Genomic DNA, 17,524 nt, shown 5'->3' with positions numbered 1-17,524 from the left:
GCAAGAGAAAACGAATGCATCCACAGTTTTAGAGTCTTCAAGAAAACTATTTTTAATGGCTACCTAATATTCTGCGCCCTATAGATGTATCATGATTTAACTTACTATTACTGGATTCTCAGGCTGATCTCAACTTTTTGCTCCTTTAATTATTGCAGTCTACATCTTTTTGCAATTGTCTGTATCTGTGATTAGTTTCTTAGACTCCTAGAAATAAAATTATTAAATAAAAATATTAATATTTTCAATGCTTTTGATATTTATATAGTATTTTCCAAATTGATTGTACTAATGAGTAGTCTAATCCATTTAAATTTTATTGACTCATAAAAGGCAGATCCGTGGCGTGACTGAATCGTACTTGTTTACAGCACCAAATATTGTTGATGTATAATCTAGCTTTATATTTAATCGCCTTTTATTTTAAATGCTATTCTAGAAAATAAGATCTTAAAATCCATTTGCTGTTTGGTCATATCTGATGATTCAGCTATCCAATGCAAACACATTATCTTTTCTACCATACTTGCTCTCTTTCTGTTTTTTCTGATCTCAGGGAATAGCTTCACCATCCTCGTAGTCTACCAATCCAGACGCCGGAGAGGCATCTTAGACTATTCCCTCTATCTCACCCCTTACATACACTCTACCCCCTTCTCTTTACACCTCCCTCTCCTTTCCAGCCCCACAGCTACTGCCTTATTGCAAACCTTGTTCAGCTCTTTCCCCGACTGTTCTTCCCATCCTGATTTTCAGTCTTTTCTTAGTCATGGCTCTACTTTGTGATAATGAACTGGTGACTCTTGGAAACACTAGTGATAATTTGATTTTTTTTTTAATATTTTCTTGGCCGCGTTGCATGGCATGTGGGATCTTAGTTCCCCGACCAGGGATTGAACTTGCATCCCTTGCCTTGGAAGCACGGAGTCAACCACTGGACCGCCAGATAAATTTTGATTTTATTCAGCTATACTCTCTTACTATTACCTTCTATTTTTAATGAGTGCATTATGGAACACTATAATGCTAATTTTTATGTATAAAAGAATATACTTATTTTCACACACACACACACACACACACACACAAACACCTGAACAAATTATACCTGCTGACTGTAACAAGGCATGGCCTTCAATGACCATGTTAATGAGCAACCATCCAAGAGGGTTTGGGGGTTGCAGATGCAAATCTCAGGGGTGTCAAGACAAAATCTGCCCTGAGTGAGCATCATTCCTTCTTCCACCTCTCTCAGAACATTCACTCCAGTTGGGGCTTTGTTTTGCCTTCTTTGGGAACTCCCCACACCCCTCCAGGTAGATTTCACAGTTGATTTGGCAGAGACTGCAGGCAGCACCAAAGTGCAGACAGTGAGGCAAAGGAACAGGTTGAAGACGATGCATCATTTTCCCCCTGTCTTTCAACAGGTACCTACACTGGAGCATATTAATGTTCAGAAGAAGAAAGATGGCTTTTGTCCCAAATAATAAAGTGAACTTTTGTTAATGATTGTAAAATTTTTCTTCCAAAAAATAACTTGAATGCAGTCAGTTCATTTGGCTTTGGATTATCTGGTAGAATTTCCAGGTCTATTCTGGGCCATCTATTTTGTTGGCCAAAGTGACCAAAAAGAACTAAATGCAGATCAAGTACAAGTTCAAATGTATTTTGCAGATATTTACTAGAACATAGCATTTTTAATGTAGCTCCTCTAGCTGACTAGTATATAATAAAATATATTTTTAAGCGATGCCTTCCCCAGATCTAAAAACAAATGTATGCTTTCATTTCTACGGGCACGAAGACAATTTCCAAGTTCAAGAGATGCATCTTCTAGGGTGAGGCTGTTTCTACTTAGTTTAATGTAACTACTATCTGAAGAGACATTCAAAGGTTGTATTAGAATAAGATTCCCATTTTGTTTGGTTCTTGTTATCTAAGCAGTCATTTTTCACTTTCAGTTAAAATTAGCACAGAACATTCTTCAGGACAGCCCTTACATTCCTCACATATTTCCACGAAGGGCCCTTGGTTGGAGGGCCCTATTCCCATGATAGTGTATTCTTGTCAGTATTTTATGAATAATAGTTTTTCATAGTCATATCTACCTGTGATTTGCTGGACGCAGTGCTAAAATCTGTACACACATTTTCTCATTTCCTCCTCACACCGGTGCCATAATGTACTTACTATTATTATCTTCATCTTCTAAATGAAAACCTTGAAGCTTGTAGTTGAGCAAGTTGACCAAAGTCACAAAGTAAGGGGCAGTGTCCGGCTGGTTTAACTCCAAAGCCAGCTCTCTGCCTTAATGCTGTTTCTTCTCCTGTGACTCGTTCGTTGCCTAATAATTCCATATCAGATTGACCTAAGACCTTGATTCTTCTAAGATATCTTCTAAGACTTTGAACAAGTCTCTGTACATTAGGACCCTGATTTATGAAGAAACATCCCCACAGAGTATTAACTTGGATTTAATGAATTCCAATTGCTTCCTGCTCACAGGAGAGGCCTGTATATACTCTGTGCTCTAGTGACTTAAACATTCAGTTTCTATTTTTAGTGCCCCCACTGAGGGGTATACAGTGTTTCTCCCAAGGCACTACATTCTCAGGGTCTAACTCTCAAGTGGCATCAGCTTTTGCCAGGATGCACTCATGACTTGCACAACTTAAGCTTTTCCAACACATACACACACACACACACACACACACACACACACACACACACACAGGAACTTGCAGAATAACCTCCTGTTCCTAGGAAGTCTCTCTTGAGCCCAACAAGAGAAACGCCCAATCAGCATTTCCCAGACCTATTTTGTGATATCTATCTACTTGTAAGTGTCAAATAAATGTGTCTTTCAAAATAAACTACATTTTTAAATGGTTTTCCATTCCCTAAAGTAATTAGGATTACAAGCCATATTCAATCATCCCATGGTAGAATGTTCCACTGCCCTTGTTTTCCTTCTTGTCTTTCTCTTGCCCTCTCCACTCCTACCCTATGTATTTTCTTACCTACTCTTGGAGCATTTTGGCATTCAGAAGACAAGAAATAGTAGTCATTCCAAGTAATAAAGTTAGTTCTTTGTGATATCATTATATGCTTTTTCTTGGGAGGAAATGAATACTCTAAAATTTGGCTTTGGAATTCCTATATCAGTTCTAGGCCATATATGTGTTGCCTGAAGCTTCCCAAAAGAACTAAGCGCGTATTAAATACAGGTTTAAAGTAATATTTATAAAGACTGATGTGTGATTAGCACTTTGTAGTTTACAAATCACTTTTATAAATATTAAGTCACTTAACCCTACAGCAACTTTTGGTGGAAGGAAACAAACATTTTCCTTTTCTTAAACATTTATCACAAGCTAGGCGTTATGTTGGTGTTTTACATTTAGACTCTCCCTTAATCTTCACAGCAGTCCTTAAAGGCATGTATTAGTCCCATTTTGGAGATGAAGAAATTGAGGTTCAAAGAGGTTAAATACTTATGTAGCACCACACAGCTTTAGGATTCAAACTGAGAGTATTGAGATCCAAACTCTGGTGCCTGCCCCTGCGCTATTTCTGACATCTCAGCCTACTAAGGTGGTCCCCAGCTTCATCCCAAAGAACACAGTCAAAGCCATGGAGGTATTAGCATCTACTATATATCTTATTCCATAAACAATTTTTCTCTAGGAGAATGAGTAGAGAGACTTATACATCTTTATCCACATCACCATTATATCTCTAAATTCTCTTCTTTGACGTTTCTTCCCTAAACTTCTGATTTATAGACAAGTAAATTAATTCCTTCCTGGCTTTCCTTCTTATGTCCAGGAATGAGACCTCTTGCTTCTAGATATATGAAGTTTTCATTACACTTCAAAATGTTTCTCAAGCCCAGGGGTAACTCAATTGTACCAAGTTATTATGTGTATCACTGTTCAGATTATATGAACAATAAGGGTCAGATTTGCACTTTGGCAAGATCTGACTTACCCAAAAGAGAATTTAGCTCTTCTAGATGGCCAAAAGGTGACTCAGACTTTTTGCTACTTGCTGGAATAGAACTGTAAGAGTAACATGAAATGTCCTCAGGACACTCGGCTAATGACCTGGTATAACATAAATTTTCTGTTTTCTTTGATAGACCAAAGTTCCACTTTGTGATTTAGACAAAGAAGGATGACTAGATGAGTGAGGTATCCCAGAAGAGATAATAAATAGTAGCTGGGTGGGCTGAATTTTAAAATCTCTCAAAAAGAAATTTTCTCTCTTAATACCCTCTAAGACAAATTTTATAAACAACACATAACTGATTTTGTGCCAAATGATTGTTTATACAAATATGGTTTACACACACTCACACACACACACACACAAATGCGTGTATATGTGTGTGATTGTGTATAGCTCATTATCAAATATAATTGCCTTTGTGATAATAAGAAAAATAGTCCCATATATCTGAAGCATAATAAGAGTGAAATAAAATTAATGAGTGTTTTGAGGTATGGGTCTGGATCACTTGATAAATACAAATGCAAACCTGAGTTTCTAGTAGACTTTAGAATACATGCTCTGTAAAATTCCATAAAAGACCAGCTTACAGATATAAGATCTCCAATATTAGAATTTCTATATAAATATTTCCTGTAAATTAACAGCTGTGTCATGGTAATATTTTCTAGGGCATCATGGACTACAGCCTGTAGTTTTGCATTTAACTAAACCTCTCCCACGAATCATACAACAGGTTCCCAGCAACATGTTTTTAAATGTGTCTCCTAAGATACAGTGGAAAATGTGACTTTTATTTACAACTTAATAAATAACTCAATGATGTGAAGTGTTTTAAGTACAGCAATGTGCTACTTTAAACAAAGTAGTGAAAATATATAACTGAATGTGTCTCGTTGTTTTCACTTCTTTTAAGGTTCAGATTTCCTTTGCCCGCCTGTCTGATTTAACTTAAAAAAAAAAATTATGGAAAGTGGGAACCTTGGCGACTTCAAAGTTAACCAAGATCAAAGTCAAATGAGGTCCACGGAATAAGGAATAAGCCTGCCTGCAAAATGTGTCACGTTGATATTGGCTTGAAGTCTCTTAGTTTATTGCTTGTACCAAAGACCTGTCCTTGGATTTGTCAGGTATGTAAGCGCTGGGAGTTCTTATGGAAAAGAATGGTTTGCTTAGTTTTTCCGGGAGACCGATTCAGACACCAATTCATCTGCGTGACCAGGTAACTCATTTCTCTGTTGGTAATTGAAACACTGAAAATATGGGAGTCTTCTCACCAATTGCATCCTTGTCTACCATATACAACTCCTGACAAGCATATACCTTCCACATGCTGCATCTTGTTTAATTACAGAAACCTCATCTTTTAATATGAATTCTGCCTTCCTGAAATGGAAGCATGCTGAGAACATTGAAATTCGTTTGTACATCTTCCTTTCTCTGCTCAGTGAAGCCTTCGGAGTGAGACAGTTTCCTTGAGTGTTTGCAGGATTCCAATGTAGTTTTTGAACCTTCCCTGCTTCTCTGTAATTTTAGGGTCTGGGGATTTGGGTTTATGTTGAATTCAAAAAATGCAGGATCATTACCATGTGAAAAGGTAGTGTGGTCTGTTATTCAAAAGATGCCATGGGTGTTCTTGAATGTTCTGCTTCATTGAAGCCCTCCTACACCACACATGTTACCAGTAAAGGCACAACGTTTTTTCCTTGAAATGGTCCATGGTGTTTCATCTGAAACGGTGTATGCCTGCTGCTGGGCGTTCTGTGGTTCTGTCTCAACAACATGGCTCAGAACTCACATTCAGCAGGTTATCAGCCAAGAGGTCCTTTCGTATCAGAGGAGGAAATAAATCACATTCTCTAGAAACACCCATCTGTTTTGAATAGTCCCATAGATAGATGGCTGTCTGTTTCAGGGAATATTTAATGTTAGAAAAAAACTAGTCCAAACAGTTTACTCTCCTTAAGTCTAAGTAGCAAGAGGTCTTCCAGTAAATGCTTCAAAACTGCCTAACAGGAGAGGCCAGAAACATCCCTCTGTGACTCAAAATGAAAACGGAAAGAAAAAAAAAAAAAAAAAAGACTACTAATCTTTATGACTTTGGTGACCTCTAGTGATCAAAACAGAGAACAAATTTACCAGTTTTATTTTCCTTTTAGAAAAGAGGGATCGTCCAAAGTCAGGAAATGTATATTTCTTTTGCAATTTTTCTACTCATTCTTTATGTAAAATAACTGATTTTTAGTAGCAAACAGCAATGTATTCTCACGGTAGAATATTTAATGAGCAAAAGGAGGGGGAAAATCTCTTTACTTGAGGGTATATTCTTTTCAGTTTTGTTTCTATACATTTACAAACAGGCTCCCAGCAACACACAAAAGTAGGTAATTTTCCACAAAGTGGTCACACAGGACAATTATTTGCAATTTGTATTTTTTACAACATACTAATCTGGTAATATACTATTTCACAACTCGTATTTTTTAACAGTATATTGTGAATATCTTTCCATGTCTGTAAATATCCCTCTATACATGATTTTTACCGATCACAATATTTCATTATATTTTGCTTAAGCATTTCCCTACTACTGGCTATTTAGGTTGTTTTCAATTTTTTTTCTATTATCCCTGGAGCTAATTCTCTGATCTCTTCCAGCATTAAGATAAAGTCTTAGACATGAAATTTCTGGTTTAAAAAATGTTCGAAACAGAATGGTTTTCAATACTTAGTATCCAATTACCAGATAATTCTAAGAAATGGTCACCTAAACACTACAGTAGTGCTGTCCAAGGGAGCATGTGATGAGCTGGGAACTCCTTGGCAGGAGGTCTGTGTATAGACCAGCCACCCAGGCATTCCTTGAAGGGCCTTCCGCCAAAGAAGGAACCAAGAATAACCCAAAACGCTATGTGTGAGCTAATAGCGCATGTCCACTGGTGCAAGGTTATGCCACTTGGAAAAAAGGAATAAGTAGAGAGTTATCAGGTTCTGAGGAGCTCTGTTTGGTAAACACATATAAACATATGGTTCCCACATCAGCAAAAACCTCAACTTTTACACAAGGTATCTGTTCACCAGTTATCAGCTGAAGGTTATATTTGGAAAGTGTTTGCTGAGGGCTTAATTTGTTTTAATGGTTTTTGCATTCTCAGGGTAAATACAAAGTTCTCTTTTTCTTCTCTGTATAAGATAAATAAGGTTGGGTAGATTTTGTAGAAGAAAGGTAAGTGGGGAGAACAGAATTTCTGAACATCTTTTTTGCAATGATCAGGGTAAGGGTAGCACCTTGTGAAATACTTTCTAAATGTATAAATTACATTTCCTGGCTATACTGCTTGAGTTTACACTGTCAAAGACCTGTACTATATTCATACCCTCTCTCTCCTAGGAGAATGTATTAGGCTATCAGGGGGCTGTGTCGTTTTTAATAAAACATATTCATGTGCCCTTTGTTTCTTAATACGAATTACAGAAAGTAAAAAACAATCAGTCTTCTGGGTTGATTAAAACTAAGAAAAGAGGGACTTCCTTGGTGGCGCAGTGGTTAAGAATCCGCCCGCCAATGCTGGGAACACGGGTTGGAGCCCTGGTCCGGGAAGATCCCACATGCCACAGAGCAACTAAACCCATGTGTCACAACTACTGAGTCTGTGCTCTACAGCCCGTGAGCCACAACTACTGAGACCGTGTGCCACAACTACTGAAGCCCACGCGCTAGAGCCTGTGCTCCACAACAAGAGAAGCCACCGCAATGAGAAGCCTGCGCACTGCAACGAAGGGTAGTCCCTGCTCACCGCAACTAGAGAAAGCCCGCACACAGCAACGAAGACCCAATGCAGCCATAAATAAATAAATAAATAAGTATTTTTTAAAACTGAGAAAAGATGGAAGGGATGGGTAGCATGAGCTAGAAAAATCGAGAGGCACTTCTTCCGAACAATGGATGTGTATCAGGTCCTTGAAGTAGAAGCATCACTTGGTGAAGTTGAAGGATGTGTTACAAGGTCCAGCCAACTTGCTCTTGCTCTCAAGCCACGCTCTCCAGGCACTGCTGGCCTCCCACTACCTACAAATAGCCACTCTGGCTTTTCCCCAAGATTAAATAACAACAGCTGAAGCCCAACATCCACAGAGAGAGGGGCTTCTCAGGCTGGGTCCTTGGCCTTCTCCCAGCATGAAGATACAGATGCCATAAAGCTACTGATGCCTCGATTAGAAGATCCAGGCTGAATCTGTGCATCCTGGGTCCCAGGTGTGGCATTGCCTCAGATTCTGAATTTCAGGCTACTTCTCTCTGATGGTGTGTGCCTTCTTCTATTCTGTTAGAGTTATATGATTTCAAGCAAAATAAATCAATGCTGGCTAATGTATCATTCAGTAAAGAAAAATGTAAAAAACAAAAATGAAAAAAATAAAAACAAAAAGAGTAGCTCCGTAGATCCAGAAAAAAGGTACTAAACATAGTCTCTTCTGAGCCTGGCTAGAAAGAACCAGCTTAAAACACGTTCTGTGTTTTGAGTCTCTCTACTCAAAATACCATGAGGGATATACCTAGGTATCTTAACCCTGCTCACCCAAGGCAAAGACTCTATATAGAGCCAGTTATTTTTCTTTACTGAATGATACATATTATCAAAATGAGACATTTATTTTGTACTTTAACGTCTCCCCATACAAGTAATGGTGTCAATTAGGTGTCTCATTGGCAGGCTTGTGTCTTTTTTTTGTTGTTGACATATAGTTGATTTACAGTGTTTCAGGTGTACAGCAAAGTGATTCAGTTATACATATATATATATATATATATATATATATATACACATATATATATAAATGTATTCTTTTTCAGTTTCTTTTCCATTATAGGTTATTACAAGATATTGAATATAGTTCCCTGTGCTATACAGTAGGTCCTTGTTGTTTATCTCTTTTATATATAGTAATGTGTATCTGTTAATCCCAAATTCCTAATTTATCCCTCCCCCACCCCCTTTCCCGTTTAGTAACTGTAAGGTTGTTATCTATGTCTGTGAGTCTAATTCTGTTCTGTAAATAAGTTCATTTGTATCATTTTTTTTAAAAGTCTCATGTCTTTTTAAGGAACATGTTTTAGGTTATTTCCGGGTTCTAATTTTTTACTAGCTATGGCATTTTGCAAAATTATTATAATCTACCAGATTTAAACAGCTAAATCCCTAAATCACTATCGAAGCTATTGAAGTATTACACGACTGAAACCTTGTTTTCTTTCTTACAACATAACATTTTCTTGTACGTTCTTTTAAACTCCATTAGTGCCAGTTACAGTTTTCATACTGAAGGCAGTGCATAAGAAGTATTCCCATATGACTCATTGGTTAAATCATACACACTGATAAGACATGAGGCTAGTAACAGAAATTAACAGAGTATTTTTTAATCTATAATAATTTTATTTATATTATAAATAGAAATATGAAACTTAACAGAGTATTTAAAAATGGCTTCTTCCCTCAGTTTTTATTCTGAGGAGGGTTTTTTGGTCCTGTAAAGATAGACATCAAAATTTTCCAGTAATTTCTTCTTTTTCCCTACTCTGTCCAGGATCTGAGTAGAAAACCCAAATAAAAAAAGATGTTGGCCTTCTGTACGGCCACATTCTATGAGGGAAAAAAACCCAACCCTGGCGATCTGGCTGAACCACATAAATGAGAAACAGATTTGTGCAATACAAGCTTGCTCCAAGCCACAGAAGGCCAATGCCATCCTTTGGCATATTTTTAAGACTAAAGGGTAATTGAATCCCTTCTGCACTAGACAGATAGTAAAAAAAAATAAAAATAAAAAGTCAGCAGGGTTTGTCTGGAATCTGGAAGACAGTGCAGGCTCATATCTCACTTACGGGAGTGTCATGGCAGGACTAAGGGGCATATTTGGATTGTGCTAAACATCCCCACATGATCAGCCATGCACAAAAGGGCCCTTTAGTCCTCTGCAGCCCAGCAATCTGTAATACCTTCCAGGAGTGTGATCACTGCTGTCTTCCCACCCATCATGGAGACTTGTAAAGCTGCCTGTCTTGGTCCCCGGCCAGCTCAGCTCAGCATCAGCCTTTGCTTTATTCTATTAATGATTCCCTAATTAGACACATCAAGGCCTGTCCTAATTAAGACTCTTTTGGTTACAAGTATCCCAAACCCGCTTCAAAATAGCTTCATAGAATGAGAGAATTTCTTGGAAGAACTTTGGGCTACCTCACAGACTCCAGACATCACAAAGGGTGGGAACACATGCGGTTCAGTGGAGCTCAGGAAATTCTGGTCACTATTCACCCGAGAATTCCATCGCTAATAGAGCTTAATTTCTAACTTCCAGTCTTCTGTGTTTTTCAAGAAAATATTCTCCGGTGGGGAATCAGATGGGCTCAAGTGGTATCACTTGTCCATGTATGAGCTCATCAGCCATGGTCAAAATTAATCATCACATAATAAAATATATGTCTACTGTGAGCCCACCTCTGAATTCTGGACTAATGGTATCTTATAATTATAAGGCTCCAGCTGGATGCTACAGGAACACAGAACTTAGTTGAGACAATATGGCCAAGATTCCATCCATGTCTCTAGTTACCAAGGCGAGGCTTAGAGACATTCTGGGAACTGTCCATCCAGCCTGAAGACATTATAAACTTTCCCTTGTCTTCTGTCCATCATTACCTCCATTCTCCTTGTTTACAAGCTGACAATAGCAGCACCTCTATCTCCAGTCCAGATTCCTCTTCCGAGTGCCAGATTCAGTCATCCATCCTCCTACTTGACCTCTCCACTAAGATCTTCCAGAGAAATCTCAGATTCAGTATTCCCAAATGAAACTCATGATCTTCCCTCATGAACCTGGTTTGCCTCCAGCATTTCCCATCCCCGTAAATGGGACCATGCTTTACCCAATCATGTAAGCTGAAAAGGTTGGAAGCAACCTTTAGCCTGCCTCTCTCATCCCCCTTATCCAATTCAACACAAGACCGTTCAACCTGAAGTTCTAAACAGTTGTTGAATCAGTTCAACTTACTCCATAACAGCTGCCTTATTCAATCATCTGGCTTTACTCTCACATCATTGCCTGCTAAGGCCTTCTTCCTGTTCTCCTTGACAGCAGTATTACCTCCCAAAGATCTGTTCTCCATCCTGTGGACAGTATGGCATCACCCTGCTGCACAGCTTCCAATGCTTTACCAGTTGTCCACAGGATAAAACCCCAAAGCCTAACATAGTTGATGGTCTCACCAACCACAGTCTTTAGCCATATCTCTTGCCACCATCCTCACTGCTCACACTCTACTCCCCAGCCGTAATGAGTCAAGTTTACTCCTCTGAACAGTATGTACCTGTCTCAGAGCACAGAGTGGTCTCTACACAAAGGCTCTTCACCTACTCCTGTGTGCACCTAAGAAACAGTGTCCTTATCTTAGTGTTTGCCCTGTCCCTGCCCCTCCAGACCCTGCTAATTGATTTTCACTATGTGATCTGGCATAGAAGGATGGAGGGTAGTATTGAATATAAACCTGGGACCTAGTGAGAGACTGCTTGGATTCAAATCCTGGCTCTACCACATGCTAGGGGAACGGTACTTACTGCACAGAATCATGATGAGGGTTAATACATTACCCACAAGAAGTAATTAGTACAGTAATTAGCCTGATAATTGGTTAGTATCCAATAACTTTTCATTAATATCATGGACTGGTCAGAAGCAAGAATAACAGAGCTAATGGAGTAACAATGTAGTAGGCATCCCATGGTATTATAACCTGAAAATAAATCTATTGTTTTGGGTTCAGCTGGCTCTCAGGGCCCAGAGAAGCTCACCTATATTTGCTGCTACAGCAAACCACTCAGTTTCTGTCCTCTGACCCTAAGAGTGAGGCCAAGAAAGGGAAAATGGAAGAGATATTGGGATCTATAATTCCAGAATATTATCAAATACCACCTGTTTCTGGGTTAGTTTTTAAGAAATCGGAAGTCTGTCACTAAAAGTGATCCTTCAAGGGTCAATGAGCTATTTGCTCATTGACACTTGAAACAACTACTCCTTCAAATTTGGCATATTGGGGAAAATGTGGGAATATCATCAGGAAGATTCTGTTAGAGGTATCATAACCAGGTGCAGATATGAGAGGTAACAGGAGGTCACATCGTCACATAGAAGGAATCTTTTTTTCACTGAGGGAATTTACCTATTTGTTGATTTCTTCCATGGGGACATTAGGCTGTGGAAGGGGGAGAAAAAACTATCAGAGCATGTGGCGGTGAATCAGGTTGGCGTAACAGACTAAGAGCAAGAGGAGCCCCACTACGAGGCTTGTTTTCTCCCACAGGACACTTGCTGAGTTCTAGAATGGCACAGGAGTCTGGGGAGCTAAATTGGAAAAACAGAACAAAATCCTACCAGAGGGAAGGGGCTTGCAACAAACCATGATGAATCTCTTCCTTGAGACATCTCCATGGAAGCTGCATGGATGGGAAGCTTAAAAGTTAAGGTCAATGTCCTGCACAGAAGAATAAAAATTATTAGGCATGAAAAGAGACAGGAAAATGTGGCAAATAATATTTAGAAAATAAGAGCTGATGATTGTAACAATGTGAATGCACCTACGCATGCCATCCATATGTCGACTTAAAAATGACTAAAGTGATAACTTTTATGTTATGCATATTTTATCATAATGAAAATAAATAAATAAAATAAAAGTTGAACTACAGATGTCCAGATACTGCAGTCAACAAACAAGGATGTTAGAATAACTATGATTATTATGTTCAAGGACTCAGAGAAAAAGGTACACAGAACAAATGAAAATAAGTAGAATTTCAACCATGAATTGGAACATATAAAAAAGAATTGTGTGCATTCTGAATTAAAAATGTGAAAGTAGCATCAAAGAATTCATGATATAGGACTATATCTAGGACTAAATTTAACAGCAGACTAGACATCGTAGATGAAGGATTATTAAAGGTCATTAGATAGAATTCAAACTGAAGCACAGTAAGAAAAGAAGGTATGGGTGTAAAAAAACCCCATATGTGTGAGTATTAGTTTAAAAGTCTCATGTATGCATGATCAAAATCTCAGAAGGAAGAGAGAGCCAATATTTGAAAGGTAATGGTCAAGATTTTCCAAAACTGCTAAAAATACCAACTCATACATGTAGGAAGCTCAGATCCCAAAGAAAATTACACACAGACATTTCATAATCAAACTCCTAAAAACCTAAGACAAAGAGAAAACCTTAAAAGCAGTCAGAGGACAAATACACATACTACCCTCGATGAAGAAACCATACCTTGGGAAGAGATGGTCTTTTCAATAAAGACTGACAGCTGGACAACCACCGTACTATAAATGAAAGATCTACTTTTCCATGCAAAATGGAAAAAATATGTTAAAGAGGGAAGAATCCAGACACAAAAGAGTTCTAACGTGTCATTCAGTTTTTACGAAGTTTAGGAACAGATAAACCCAATCAACAGTGTTAGAAGACAGGGTCGTGGTTACCTCAATACAGGATAGGTATTGACCGGAATGAGCAAGAAAGAAAATAATGGGAGTGTTGAAAGTGTTCTATATCTTGATCTGACTGGTGGTTACACACACACACACACACACACACTCACCCTCACACTCACACACATGTGTGTATGTATGTATATGTGTGTGTGCATGTGTATCCATCACATTGCACCCTTAAAATTTGTGTTACATCTCAATAAAATATACATACAAGAAATTACTATAGATTTGTTCTTTATCTTTTGTTGATATGCTTCCCCCAGTATTTCTTCATGTAGAGAACCAGGGTCAAATTCATGTTTACATAGGTAAAGGGCAGAGTGGACTGACCTCCTAGACATTGAAAAGTGCAAATGTGCAAGTTTGTGTGTGTGTCCTTGGAATTTCAAACAGTTGTGCAAACTACTACAGTGCTGTCTCTCAACTCCAGACCATTACTTATGCTATTTTCTCTGCCTGGAATGTGCCATCTTCTCCCTTGACCTGGTTATTCATTCTCTAGGTTTCCTTGCTTGCTCTGGAAAGCCTTTCCAGAACATTATGTTTGAGTGGGCCTCTCTTATGTGCTCCCAGAGTGCCCTTTGCTCACGATTATATATCCTGGGCACTCCATGATGCACTTGCCTCCTTACTTGTTTGTCCCCCAGGTAGGCTGTAAGTTCCTGGAGGGGAACTTGAATTACAGAAGGTTGTATCTCCAGCACTTGGTAGGAGGTCACTAATCATTTATGGGACAGTTATATGGATGTAGAACACAATGGACCTGTTAATCCTTAATGGAAAGATGATGCATAATACCTGATTCCAGGGGGATAACACAATGGGATTAGAGCAACCTGGAGCCATTGTTTACTGCCTACTAACCACGTAGTGATGAGAGTTTCTGACTTCTAGGGCGTGACTGAGCATACCTCCAAAACAGCACATTACATTAAAATTGTAAAGAAAGGAAACAGGGACCTGGTTAAATCTCATCTCTAGAAGACCTTGAAGAGGTCTCCTAACTATCTAAATTGGATTTGCAAACTTAAATGCAGACAGGAGCAAGAAAGAGAGTATAAATGAATGTGGTTGATTGTATTATTGTTCTCAATCATTCACTGTCCTCCATGTAAGTGTTTTCTATATCCTCACCATTGCCATACAACTAACAGGATTTTCCTTTGGAGGAAATGTACTTCTCTGCCCCGTTGCTGTCAGCTTGGCCTGTGATTTGCCAATAGAATGTGAGCCAAAATGGCACATGCCACGTCTGAGGCAAAGCATTAAAAGCTATTGCCCGATTTGGCCATTTTTCTTCTCCCTCTGAAACAAGAATTCCAAATGGGGGCTGCTCCTTCAGTATGGATCCTGGAAGCTGGAATCAACACAGACAAACAGGATTGTGAGCAGGAAATGAAGCGATGTTGCTGTGAGATGCTGAGGTTTTGAGGTTTTATCAGAGGAGAACTCTGTCTAAGCTGACAGCAGCAAGCATCAAGTGGAAGGCTTGGCTAAGTCAAGAAAGCCTACCTGTCCCAAGGGGCAGCTCCAGTGGACCGCCACCATGTGGGACTGCAAGCTCACCCTTGACAGATCTTCCTGTGCTTTCAGAGGGACCAGATTTTTAATTAAATCCCCTACTGATGTTTAATTGAAATATACCTCTTTTTATTTCTTTTTAGTATTTGTAAATATTTATACACCCAACATATGAGCACCTCAATACATAAGACAAATGCTAACAGCCCTAAAAGGGGAAATCGACAGTAACACAAGCATAGTAGAGGACTTTAACACCCCACTTTCACCAATGGACAGATCATCCAAAATGAAAATAAATAAGGAAACACAAGCTTTAAATGATACATTAAACAAGATGGATTTAGATATTTATAGGATATTCCATCCAAAAAAACAAGAATACATTTTCTTCTCAAGTGCTCATGGAACATTCTCCAGGACAGATCATATCTTGGGTCACATATCAAGCCTTGGTAAGCTTAGGAAAGTTGAAATCATATCAAGTATCTTTCCTGACCACAACGAGATGAGACTAGATATCAATTACAGGAAAACTTCTGTAAAAAATACAAACACATGGAGGCTAAACAATATGCTACTAAATAACCAAGAGATCATGGAAGAAATCAAAGAGGAAATCAAAAAATACCTAGAAACAAATGATAATGAAAACTCAATGACCCAAAACCTGTGGGATGCAGCAAAAGCAGTTCTAAGAGGGAAGTTTATAGCAATACAATCCTATCTTAAGAAACAAGAAACATCTCAAATAAACAACCTAATCTTACATCTAAAGCAGTTAGAGAAAGAAGAACAAAAAAACCCCAAGGTTAGCAGAAGGAAAGAAATCATAAAGATGAGATCAGAAATAAATGAAAAAGAAATGAAGGAAATGATAGCAAAGATCAATAAAACTAAAAGCTGGCTCTTTGATAAGATAAAAGTTGATAAACCATTAGCCAGACTCATCAGGAAAAAAGGCAGAAGACTCAAATCAACAGAATTAGAAACTGAAAAGGAGAAGTAACAACTGACCCTGCAGGAATACAAAGAATCATCAGAGATTACTACAAGCAACTGTATGCCAATAAAGTGGACAACCTGGAAGAAAAGGACAAATTCTTAGAAAATCACAACCTCCCAAGACTGAAACTGAAACTGTGATTAAAAAGCTTCCAACAAACAAAAGCCCAGGACCAGATGGCTTCACAAGCAAATTCTATCAAACATTTAGAGAAGAGCTAACACCTATCCTTCTGAAACTCTTCCAAAATATAGCAGAGGGAGGAACACTCTCAAACTCATTCTACAAAGCCACCATCACCCTGATACCAAAACCAGACAAAGATGTCACAAAGAAAGAAAACTACATGCCAATATCACTGATGAACATAGATGCAAAAATCCTCAATAAAATACTAGCAAACAGAATCCAACAGCACATAAAAGGATCATACACTATGATCAAGTGGGGTTTATCCCAGGAATGCAAGGATTCTTCACTATATGCAAATCAATCAATGTGATACACCATATTAACAAACTGAAGGATAAAAACCATATGATCATCTCAATAGATGCAGAGAAAGCTTTCAACAAAATTCAACACCCGTTTACGATAAAAATCCTCCAGAAAGTAGGCATAGAAAGAACTTACCTCAACATACTGAAGGCCATATATGACAAACCCACAGCCAACATTGTTCTCAATGGTGAAAAAGTGAAACCATTTCCTCTACAATCAGCAACAAGACAAGGATGCTTACCCTCACCATTATTATTTAACGTAGTTTTGGAAGTTTTAGCCACAGCAATAAGAGAAGAAAAGGAGATAAAAGCAATCCAAATTGGAAGAGAAGAAGTAAAACTGTCACTGTTTGCAGATGACATGATACTATACATAGAGAATTCTAAAGATGCTACCAGAAAACTACTAGAGCTTATCAATGAATTTGGTAAAGTTGCAGGATACAAAATTAGTGCACAGAAATCTCTTGCATTCCTATACACTAATGATGAAAAATCTGAAAGAGAAATTAAGGAAACACTCCCATTTACCATTGCAACAAAAAGAATAAAATACCTAGGAATAAACCTACCTATGGAGACAAAAGACCTATATGCAGAAAACTATAAGACACTAATGAAAGAAATTAAAGATGATACAAACAGATGGAGAGATAGATCATGTTCTTGGATTGGAAGAATCAACATTGTGAAAATGACTATACTACCAAAAGCAATCTACAGATTCAGTGCAATCCCTATCAAACTACCAATGGCATTTTTCACAGAACTAGAACAAAAATTTCACAATTTTTATGGAAACACAAAAGACCCTGAATAGCCAAAGCAATCTTGAGAAACAAAAATGGAACTGGAGGAATCAGGCTCCCTGACTTCAGACTATACTATAAAGCTACAGTAATCAAGACAGTATGGTACTGGTGCAAAAACA

This window comes from Phocoena phocoena, chromosome 5, assembly GCF_963924675.1.
Source record: "Phocoena phocoena chromosome 5, mPhoPho1.1, whole genome shotgun sequence".
Classification (NCBI taxonomy): domain Eukaryota; kingdom Metazoa; phylum Chordata; class Mammalia; order Artiodactyla; family Phocoenidae; genus Phocoena; species Phocoena phocoena.
Note: the sequence above shows the minus strand (reverse complement) of the source record.